Raw genomic sequence first — 11,568 nt, forward strand, 5'->3', positions numbered from 1 at the left:
CAAATTGCAAGCCCGGTCTACACCGTGTGTATTTTTGGGGTATTGTACGAATCATAGAGGGTATAAGTGTTATGATTTATCGTCCCACAAAATCATTATTTCTCGTCACGTGATTTTTGATGAGAATGTTTCCCCATTTTCCAATTTACATTCTCCCACTTCAACTACTTATGATTTTTTGGATGATGGGATCTCCCCATTTTGGTTGCATCATATGGCTTCTACTCCGGATAGTCGGCTCAGCCCCCCCCCCCCCCCCCCACGCTGCTCCCGTGACACATCCGACAACCCCCCCTCCCACCGTGGCTCTTACTGCCACCTTCCCTCCGTCGGCAGCGCCTCCGCCAGTCGCCTCCCCTGCCGCACCTACCCCTCTCCCCTCTGCCTTGGGCCAACAGCCCTCGGCTCCATCTCCCCCACCCACCCAAACATCTACCAATCTGTCCCAAATGGTGACCCGGAGTCAAAATGGTATTTTTAAGCCAAAACGTACGTTTAACTTGAATACCATGGTTACGAAATCCCCTCTCCCTCGTAACCCTGTGACCGTCCTTTGTGACCCGAATTGGAAAATGGCTATGGATGATGAATTTGATGCTCTTATTAAAAATAAGACGTGGGAGTTGGTACCCCGTCCACCTAATGTGAATGTTATTTGTTCTATGTGGATTTTCACTCATAAAGAAAAGTCTAATGGTGATTTTGAGAGGCATAAAGCCCGTCTTGTAGGTGATGGAAAGACTCAACAGGTTGGCATTGATTGTGATGAGACCTTCAGTCCGGCGGTCAAGCCAGCTACGATCCGTCCCGTTCTCAGTCTTTCATTATCAAAGAAGTGGCCTATTCATCAGCTAGATGTCAAGAATGCTTTCTTACACTATGAGCTCAAGGAAACAGTGTATATGCATCAACCTCTGGGTTTTAGAGATCCCACACATCCGGATTATGTATGTTTACTCCGTAAGTCCTTATATGGACTTAAGCAGGCCCCGAGGGCATGGTACAAGCGTTTTGCAGATTATGTCTCTTCTCTTGGTTTTTCAAACAACAGATCTGACAATTCTTTGTTTATCTACAAAAAGGGGTCCGATATGACATACATTTTACTTTATGTTGATGATATTATTCTTAACGCTTCCTCAGATTCTCTCCGATGCTCCATTATGGCTCTCCTTGCCTCGGAATTTGCTATGAAGGATCTGGGTCCTTTGAATTATTTCTTTGGCATTCATGTCACTCGCCATAAGGATGGCCTGTTTCTGTCGCATCGCAAGTATGCCGAAGAAATCATTGATCGAGCTGGGATGTCTTCTTGTAAGGCTACTTCTACTCCGGTTGATACCAAACCGAAGGTGAGCAGCACATCGGGTGCTCCATATGATGACCCGACTCACTATCGCAGTCTCGCAGGTGCACTTCAGTATCTTACTTTCACGAGGCCGGATATCTCTTATGCTGTTCAACAGGTATGCTTACACATGCATGCACCGCGAGAGGTTCATATGCATGCTCTTAAGCGTATCATACGTTACATTCAGGGTACACTTGACTATGGTTTGCATCTTTATCCATCCTCAGTTATTGACCTCCTTTCCTACACTGATGCGGATTGGGGGGGCTGCCCTGACACACGTCGGTTAATGTCTGGTTATTGTGTCTTCCTTGGAGATAACTTGATATCGTGGTCTTCGAAACGTCAACCTACCCTATCTCGTTCGCGTGCTGAGGCGGAGTATAGGGGGGTTGCTAATGTTGTCTCCGAGTCATGCTGGCTTCGCAATCTTTTATTGGAATTACATTGTCCTATTCATAAGGCTACTATGGTATATTGTGACAATGTGAGTGCCATTTATCTTTCGGGAAATCCAGTGCAACATCAGCGCACCAAACACATTGAAATGGATATTCACTTTGTTCGTGAGAAGGTTGCGCGAGGACAGGTTCGTGTCCTTCATGTTCCATCCCGTTATCAGATTGCCGATATTTTCACCAAGGGACTACCACAAGTCTTATTCGAAGATTTTCGGGACAGTCTCAGCGTTCGTAAACCTCCCGTTTCGACTGCGGGGGTGTGATAGATTATGTAAATATTAGTTAGAATATTTTGTAGTCTACTATTTTAGGTTAGAATATTTTGTATATTTTGTAATCTCCTATTTTAGGTCAGAATATTTTGTATATTAACCAATTCAAGGAATGAAAGGAAACACGAAAAATATTTCCTACATAAAAGATACGCATCTTCTATTCATTAATTGGATATAAAATGTAAACACCGAATGCGAATAAATTTAAACGAAGAAAAAATCAGGACGGAAAAGTTTCATAAAGCCTTCAACAACCTCACTGAAGAAGCGTTATGGTTAAAGTACTTGGTTTGGTCTAATCATTTAAGATAAAAGTATCAAAATCGGGTTATCTTCATCTACTTAGAAGATCTTTGTCGGGTTCATTTGAATAATGCTTAGATTGTGACTAACTGGAAGGAGTCATTGTTTTTGTTGAAGTTTGATATAATTAATTAAAGTAACGAGAAAAATATTTTGCTCGAATTGCCAAATATTTGATGCTCCAGAGACCATAGTGATAAGTTCAAGGGCTTTCTATGAAGAGACGGATCAGATAATTCAAAATTTTAACTTGATAAATTACATTTTTATGATTTTATCACTAAATTAATTATACTTTAAAAAATATAGATTCAGAATATAATATTTGTTAAAATTTTGATAATTTATACATATACATAAATTATTGGTAATTACTGAAATACTGGCAAAGTGGTCACAAACTCACAATGTTCACAACTAATGGCTAGTGGTAGGTGAATTTACATAAGTACAACACACTCGTAGTCAGTGGCAAAGGCAAGATTTTCATCCAGGGGGTTCGAAATACTAAAATTAAAGGATGATAAACGGGACGCTGGTGGGGTGGGGGGGGGGGGGGGGGGAGGGCTAGACTAACCTTAACTTGCTAATTTTAACTCGCTTGTCATACCTTATTTAACATTTCTTCCTATTTTTACCCTGGTCCGTCTAGTCTTCTTAAAAAAATTGCGCTCTTTTTTTTTTTCTTTCACTTTGCAATTTTCTACTTTATTTTAATTTTTTTGTTTTTTTTTCCTTCCGAATTAATGCCCCCTCAATTATATAATACCTTTGAAAATCGCCAAGATTCTTGAATGAAAAATTATGTTGAAAAAAAAAGGCTAAACTGTGAGACTAAACGAGTAACGAGAGAAATTTTTGAAGCCTTGCTTTAAAAAAGAAAAGCTCTAGGGGAAGAATAAATTTGATGAAGATGAACTGATATACTGGCATTCTCTTCCAACTCTGTATCCGCCCTGGCATAGCGCTTCGCTTCCGGTTCTTCGGAAGAATCAACTTACGTCTCCTTCTTCATTGATTTGGGGGAAAAGGCTCTTGACCCCTCGATTCCCGAGAAACTCGGTGATCTCGAAGTTTTTCGAAGCCTGGTCATTCTATTGGTGCAGAAGAGGGAGTTTTTATCTAATTTGGGGAACATAAGTTTGTGGAGAAGGAAAAAGAAAATGAAAAGGTAACGCAAATAAAGAAAAAGGGAAAGGGAAGGAAGGAATTTTCATAACATTTCTGTTATGAAGATGCACATAAAAATTGGAGTCTAAAATAAAAGAGAAAGCAAATAAAGACAAAGAAAGTGGGGAAAGGGCATTAAATGGCATTCACAGAGGCTTGAACCAGCGACCTTTACATAATTTTGAATCCCCTAGATCACTGATCTACGCCTCTCATGAATATCAAGGGGGTTCAATATAAGATATATATATACATAAAAAACAGATTTGACCATATATATACAACATAATTTTCCGAGGGTTCGATGAACCCCCTTTGGCCAACCTAGCTCCGCCCCTGCTTGTAGTGCGAGACAGCGGGTTGGATGAATACGTTCTTATGGCCTATAGGCTAAATTTGATACCCATATTTTCATATTTTTAGTTAATGGTTTTCAACGTAAAAGTAACAATGAAATATTCATTTATTTTTTTTGTGTGTGGAATTCCCTTCAAAGGCACTAGCCTTTAATTTTTGGCCTTCGCCTAAAAACCCATGGGTTCTGGGTTAGAACCCCCGCTCAATCAAAATTTTTTAAAAAATCGCAAGGCAGAGTTTTGAATTCAAACTCTACCTTAAGGTGCAGTTTGAATCTTATAAGGCACAGTTTGGGAAAAAGTTTGCCTTAAAGCCTAATTTTTGCCCAAATAGGTCTAATTTCGGGTAATAGTTAGGCCTTAAGGCAGAAATTTGTCTTAAGGCCTAATTTTGGTTAAAAGTTTGCCTTAAGGAAAACCTTTGTCTTAGGACCTAACTTTTCCCAAATAGGCCTAATTTTGCCACAACCTCTGCCTTGCAAAATTCTTTTGTTTTTTTAACTGAGTCGGGTTTGAATCTAGAACCTCGAGTATTAGGTGAGGGACAAAAATTAAAGACCAACAATTTGAGGGCCAAAAATTAAAGACCAGTGCATTTGATGGACTATCATGCAAATGACCCTGAAATATTTGTTGGAATTGTCCGGTAAATGGTATAATAATAAGTTGAAGGACTTTTTAGATGTTGTTTGACTCGAATGGTTGATTTAGGCAAATGACACTTTTTGAGGTCGTCATTTAGGTTTTATTCATATTTTTAAAGTAGTGCAAATATAGCCCTTAGGAAACTAATCTTTCCGGACAATGTTAGATTCAAGTGTAATATTTGCTTATATATTTCTCAACCTTTGAGATAATCCATTAATTGTCGTCTAATGTTTGTAATAACTTACAAATTTTAGACTATGGTCTAACGTTTTCTCATTAGATTTTCAATTTACTCAAAGGAGATCTTTAGACTATGGTCTAAAATGTCCATATGTTGCAAGAAAAATAAAGGATCATTTACTAAACCACGATGTTAAAAAGGAATAATCGGCGAAAATTTCTGGACTCGCATGGGAGCAGGCGTCTGCAATCTTTACTGGGAATTAATTGAGAAGTATGACTATGGTTTCATCAAAGTCAAATTAATATGCAATAATCATCAGGCAATTCTGCGAATTGCCCTTCTTTTGGGGTGGTCTTTAAATTTTGCCCCTCATATTTGAAATCTTTAAATTTTGCCATTCGGCTAAAACCCATGGGTTCCAAGTTCGAACCCCCACACAGTCAAAAATTTTTAAAAAATTCGCAAGGCAGAGTTTAAATTTCGCTACGCCCCCACCGACATACACTTGTGAAGCAATTACCAAATTTATGTCGGACCAGGCATACTTATGCCTTATGGGCAGACTTGGCATAAGTATGCCGGGTCCGACATAACTTTGGTAATTCCTTCACAAGTTTATGCCGGGTCTGGCATAAAAATTTGCCCATTAAAAGTATGCCCCCACCGGCATAAACTTGTGAAGGAATTACCAAAGTTTTGTCGGACCCGGCATACTTATGCCAAGTCTGCCCATAAGGCATGAGTATGCCGGGTCCGGCATAAATTTAGTAATTCCTTAACAAATGTATGTCGGGTCCAGCATACACGCGACCCAAACCTTGCCTTGCAATTTTTTTTAATTTATGCTTGAGCGGGGGTTCGAACTCAAAACCTCATGATTTCTGCGTGAACGCTCAGAGTTGCAATGCGAAGGGCAAAAATTAAAGACCAGCAATATGAGGGGCATAATTTAAAGACCACAAATATAAGGGACAAAATTTAAAGACCACCCCAAAAGAAGGGCAATCCGCGCAAAAAAATGATAATCATCTTATCGAGTTGGTGCTAGAAACTAATGTAAAGTGGGCCGATGGCTGGCTGGAGGACATATTTGCTAAGATATGCAGTCATAGCTGGAGGTTTTATGTGCATCTTTTTTGTATATAAATAGATACAATTCAAAGATGGGAAAAGGACACTGTGTGTCCACTCAGCCAAACTAATTCGACATTTGACCACTGTTTGGGCTTAATCCCACCAGGAGTCCGGTCGGCCCAAATTAATGCCAAAAAATAGCCGGTCGGTCCAAAATAATGCCAAGGCTGGCCTGCCCAACAACCTAGGCGCTTAAAAAGAAAAAGATTTTTTAGCCGCCACAAAAACGTCGCCACTAAAGAGCTGCTACAGAAAAATCAGGCTTTTAGTGGCAATTAAAAAAGTCGCCACTAAAGGTTAAATATCCCAAAACATGTATAATATGTGTATATTTAGTAAGAAATATCCCAAAATATGTATAATATGTGTATATTTAGTAAGTATATACAAGAATGATACATTTTTATATACATATGTTGGAATTATATATGCACTATATATACAGGAATACTACAGTTTGTTTATATACATATGCTGAATTGGAATGATACAGTTTGTTTAAATACATATGCTGAATTAATTATACACTTTATATACAAGAATGATACAGTTTATATACATATGTTGGAATTAATCATACATTTATTATACATAAATTATACGTTAATTATACATTTATTATACACATATTATACAATAATGATATGATATATTTTTTTACATATACAATAGTGATACATATTATATACCACAATGATACGGTTTCTATGATACATTTTTTATACATATGATATACTTTCTATACAAGACTGATACAGTTTATTTACATATGTTGGAATTATATATACACTTTCTATACAAAAATGATACATATTATATACAAAAACGATACAATTTTCTATTCTATAATACACATTATATACACAAATGATACATATTATATACAAAAATGATACATACCTTAGTGATTCATATTTTATATAGTTTTTATATATTAGAGATAGGTACTGATACATATTTTTATACACAAATGATACATATTATATACAAAAATAGCCTCAAAGTTTTTTGAAATATTTCTTACTAAATATACACATATTATACATGTTTTGGGATATTTAACCTTTAGTGGCGACTTTTTAAATTGCCACTAAAAAGCCTGATTTTTCTGTAGCGGCCCTTTTAGTCGTAAAAGTCGGTTTTTTTTAAAGCCCTTGGGCTTTCAGTGGCGACTTTTTAAAAAGTCACCACAAAAGATTTGCTACAGATTTTGGCTAGCGGATGGAAATAGTTTATGGGCTAATTTTTGAATTTTGGAATAGATGGGCCAGCGCGTGAGATTATTTATGGTCCAACGGCCATTTGTGTCCTTTTACCTTCAAAGATTGGCATCAAGAAAAGATTATTTGTGCAAATAAGCCATTCAACGCCTATGTTACTCACCCAAATAAGTCTGCTTATGCGCAAGGCCCAAAATTGCCTAAAATCACGGGCTAGAAGTTTGAGGCTATCCAATTTATCATTTGGGCTATAAGCGAAAACGTTGTACGAAGTAGCAGCCCTTTGGTGGATTTGTCACATGAAGCATTGCAAAAACAATTGAAGATAATGAAATAGAAGTTCTCTAAAAAGTAAAAACTACTCCTTGGTCAAGATGTCACAACTTGAATGGAAACATCACAAGTTTGAATTTGAAGTGACCTTTCATTTAGGTATTTGAGTAAAATAGAAGATGGGATGGTAAATAAAAGATTGGAATTATCACCATGTATTTTAAAAATTTAAGACGAAACATAGACCATAGTGTTGTTTGACTTTCTTGCCAATATCTCGAAGATAAGTTGCAGACCTAACTCATTACTTTACTTTACTACTATACAGTAGCATGGGTCTCAACCCATGCTTCGTCGTCCGTTAATTAAAAAAAAAAAAGTATGGTCCCCCCATATTAAAAGATTAAAAAAAACAACAACCAATATTAAAAAAAAAAGTAAAAAAAGTGGAACCCACCATCTCCAAATTCACGGGAAAAAAAAAAAGTAGACCCCATATTAACAAAATCAAGCAATATAAAAAATAATAAAAAAAAGTGAATCCCATATTAAAAAACAAACAATGTCAAAAAAAAGTGCAGACTTTGTATTCGTAGCAAATACTAATATAATGAAGTTTTAAATACGGAGCACAAAATACAATGTTATATTAATCGTGTTTTGAACATAGTATCTCATATTGACAAAATCAAGCAATATAAAAAAAAAATGAATCCCATATTAAAAAAACAAACAATGTCAAAAAAAAAGTGCAGACTTTGTATTCGTAGCAAACACTAATATAATAAAGTTTTAGATACGGAGCACAAACTACAATGTTGTATTAATCGTGTTTTGAACGTATATATATATATATATATATATATATATATATACATTACATGCATAAAAATAGTGCAAACTAATAATGTCCAAAAGGGTGGGCCTCATACTAAACAACACCAAGCAATATAAAAAATAAAAAGAAGAAAAGAAGAAACTATATAAAGCATGGGTTTAGACCCATGCTTCGTCGTCCGTTGTCCCTTAAAAAAAAAGGGGTGAGCCCCATACTAAATAACACCGAGCAATAAAAAAAAAATCTCAACCCATGCTTCGTCGTCCGTTAAGCATTAAAAAAAAGTGTGGTCCCCATATTAAACACCAACCAATATTTAAAAAAAAAAAAACACCAACCACTATTAAAAAAAAGAAGTAAAAAAAGTGAAACCCACCATCTCCAAACTCACGGGAAAAAAAAGTGGACCCCATATTAACAAAAACAAGCAATATAAAAAAAATGAATCCCATATTAAAAAAACAAACAATGTCAAAAAAAAAAAGTGTAGACTTTGTATTCGTAGCAAACACTAATATAATAAAGTTTTAAATACGGAGCACAAACTACAATGTTATATTAATCGTGTTTTGAACATAGTATCCCATATTGACAAAATCAAGCAATATAAAAAAAAGTGAATCCCATATTAAAAAAACAAACAATGTAAAAAAAAAAAATGCAGATTTTGTATTCGTAGCAAACACTAATATAATAAAGTTTATATATATATATATATTATATGCATAAAAATAGTACAAACTAATAATGTCCAAAAGGGTGGGCCCCATACTAAACAACACCGACCAATATAAAAAAAATATATATATATAAAGCATAGGTTTAGACCCATGCTTCGTCGTCCGTTGTCCCTTAAAAAAAAAGGGACGGGCCCCATACTAAATAACACCGAGCAATTAAAAAAAAAAGGAAGAAAAAAAAGTGGAACTCACCATCTCCAAACTCATGGGAAAAAAAAAGTGGACCCCATATTATCAAAATCAAGCAATATAAAAAAAAAAAAAAAAAAAAGTGAACCCCATATTAAAAAAAATATAATGTTAAAAAAAAATTGCAGACTTTGTATTCGTAGCAAACACTAATATAATAAAGTTTTAGATACGAAACACAAACTACAATGTTATATTAATCGTGTTTTGAACATAATATACGTATATATATTATATGCATAAAAATAGTACAAACTAATAATGTCAAAAAAAAAGTGCACCCGATAAAGGGTGGACCCCATACTAAACAACATCAAGCAATATAAAATAAAAAAAAGGTGGAACCCACTATCTCCAAACCCACGGTAAAAAAAAGTGAACCCCATATTAACAAAATCAAGCAATATCAAAAAAAAAAAAAAACGTGAACCCCATATTAAAAAAATATAATGTAAAAAAAAAAGTGCAGACTTTGCATTCGTAGTAAACACTAATATAATAAAGTTTTTGATACGGAGTACAAACTACAATGTTTTATTAATAGTGTTTTGAACATAGTATATAAATATATATGCATAAAAATAGTGCAAATTAATAATGTCAAAAAAAAAAGTGCACCCCATATTAAAAAATCAAACAATATTCATGTAATTTCTAAAATATTTCATTAAGTCAATAATGATGGATTCATTGCCACGTGCGTATTCGTAGCAAGCACTAATATAATAAAGTTTTAGATACGGAGCACAAACTATAATATTATATTAATCGTGTTTTGAACATAGTATCCCATATTGACAAAATCAAACAATATATAAAAAAAAAGTGAATCCCATATTAAAAAAACAAGAAATGTCAAAAAAAAAATGCAGACTTTGTATTCGTAGCAAACACTAATATAATAAAGTTTTAGATACGGAACACAAATTACAATATTTTATTAATCGTGTTTTGAACATAATATATGTATATATATTATATGCATAAAAATAGTATAAACTAATAATGTCAAAAAAAAAAAAGTGCACCCCATAAAGGGTGGACCCCATACTAAACAACATTAAGCAATATAAAATAAAAAAAAAGGTGGAACCCACCATCTCCAAACTCACGGTAAAAAAAAGTGAACCCCATATTAAAAAAAGATAATGTCAAAAAAAAAGTGCAGACTTTGCATTCGTAGTAAACACTAATATAATAAAGTTTTTGATACGGAGTACAAACTACAATGTTTTATTAATAGTGTTTTGAACATAGTATATAAATATATATGCATAAAAATAGTGCAAATTAATAATGTCAAAAAAAAAGTGCACCCCATATTAAAAAATCAAACAATATTCATGTAATTTCCAAAGTATCTCATTAAGTCAATAATGATGGATTCATTGCCACGTGCGTATTCGTAGCAAACACTAATATAATAAAGTTTTAGATACGGAGCACAAACTACAATATTATATTAATCGTGTTTTGAACATAGTATCCCATATTGACAAAATCAAGCAATATATATAAAAAAAAGTGAATCCCATATTAAAAAAACAAACAATGTAAAAAAAAAAAAGTGCAGACTTTGTATTCGTAGCAACACTAATATAATAAAGTTTTACATACGGAGCACAAATTACAATGTTATATTAATCGTGTTTTGAACATATAATATATATATATATATATATATTATTTTATATATATATTATATGCATAAAAATAGTGTAAACTAATAATGTCCAAAAGGGTGGGCCTCATACTAAACAACACCAAACAATATAAAAAAAAAAAAAAAAAAAAAGAAGAAGAAACTATATAAAGCATGGGTTTCGTCGTCCGTTGTCCCTTAAAAAAATAAAAGGGGGGTGAGCCCCATACTAAATAACACCGAACAATAAAAAAAAACGAAAAAAAAGTGGAACTCACCATCTCCAAACTCATGGGGAAAAAAAAAGTGGACCCCATATTATCAAAATTAAGCAATATAAAAAAAAAAAGTGAACCCCATATTAAAAAAAATATAATGTTAAAAAAAAAGTGTTGACTTAGTATTCGTAGCAAATACTAATATAATAAAGTTTTAGATACGGAGCACAAATTATAATGTTATATTAATCGTGTTTTGAACATAGTATATGTATATATATTATATGCATAAAAATAGTACAAACTAATAATGTCCAAAAAAAAAAAAAAACTACACACCGTAAAGGGTGGACCCCATACTAAACAACATCAAGCAATATAAAAAAAAAGTGGAATCCACCATCTCCAAACTCACGGATTAATGTCGTAAAAAAAAAAAAATCAAATGGAGATCTAATAATGAATAAGATAAATTAGTCAAATTATAATTCTAATCGACGTTTTCTTAAAAAATCATGCAAAAGACAACATGACAAGTAAAATGAGCTAAACCGAGAATATTTACC

The sequence above is a fragment of the Lycium barbarum genome, chromosome 12 (assembly GCF_019175385.1).
Source record: "Lycium barbarum isolate Lr01 chromosome 12, ASM1917538v2, whole genome shotgun sequence".
Lineage (NCBI taxonomy): Eukaryota > Viridiplantae > Streptophyta > Magnoliopsida > Solanales > Solanaceae > Lycium > Lycium barbarum.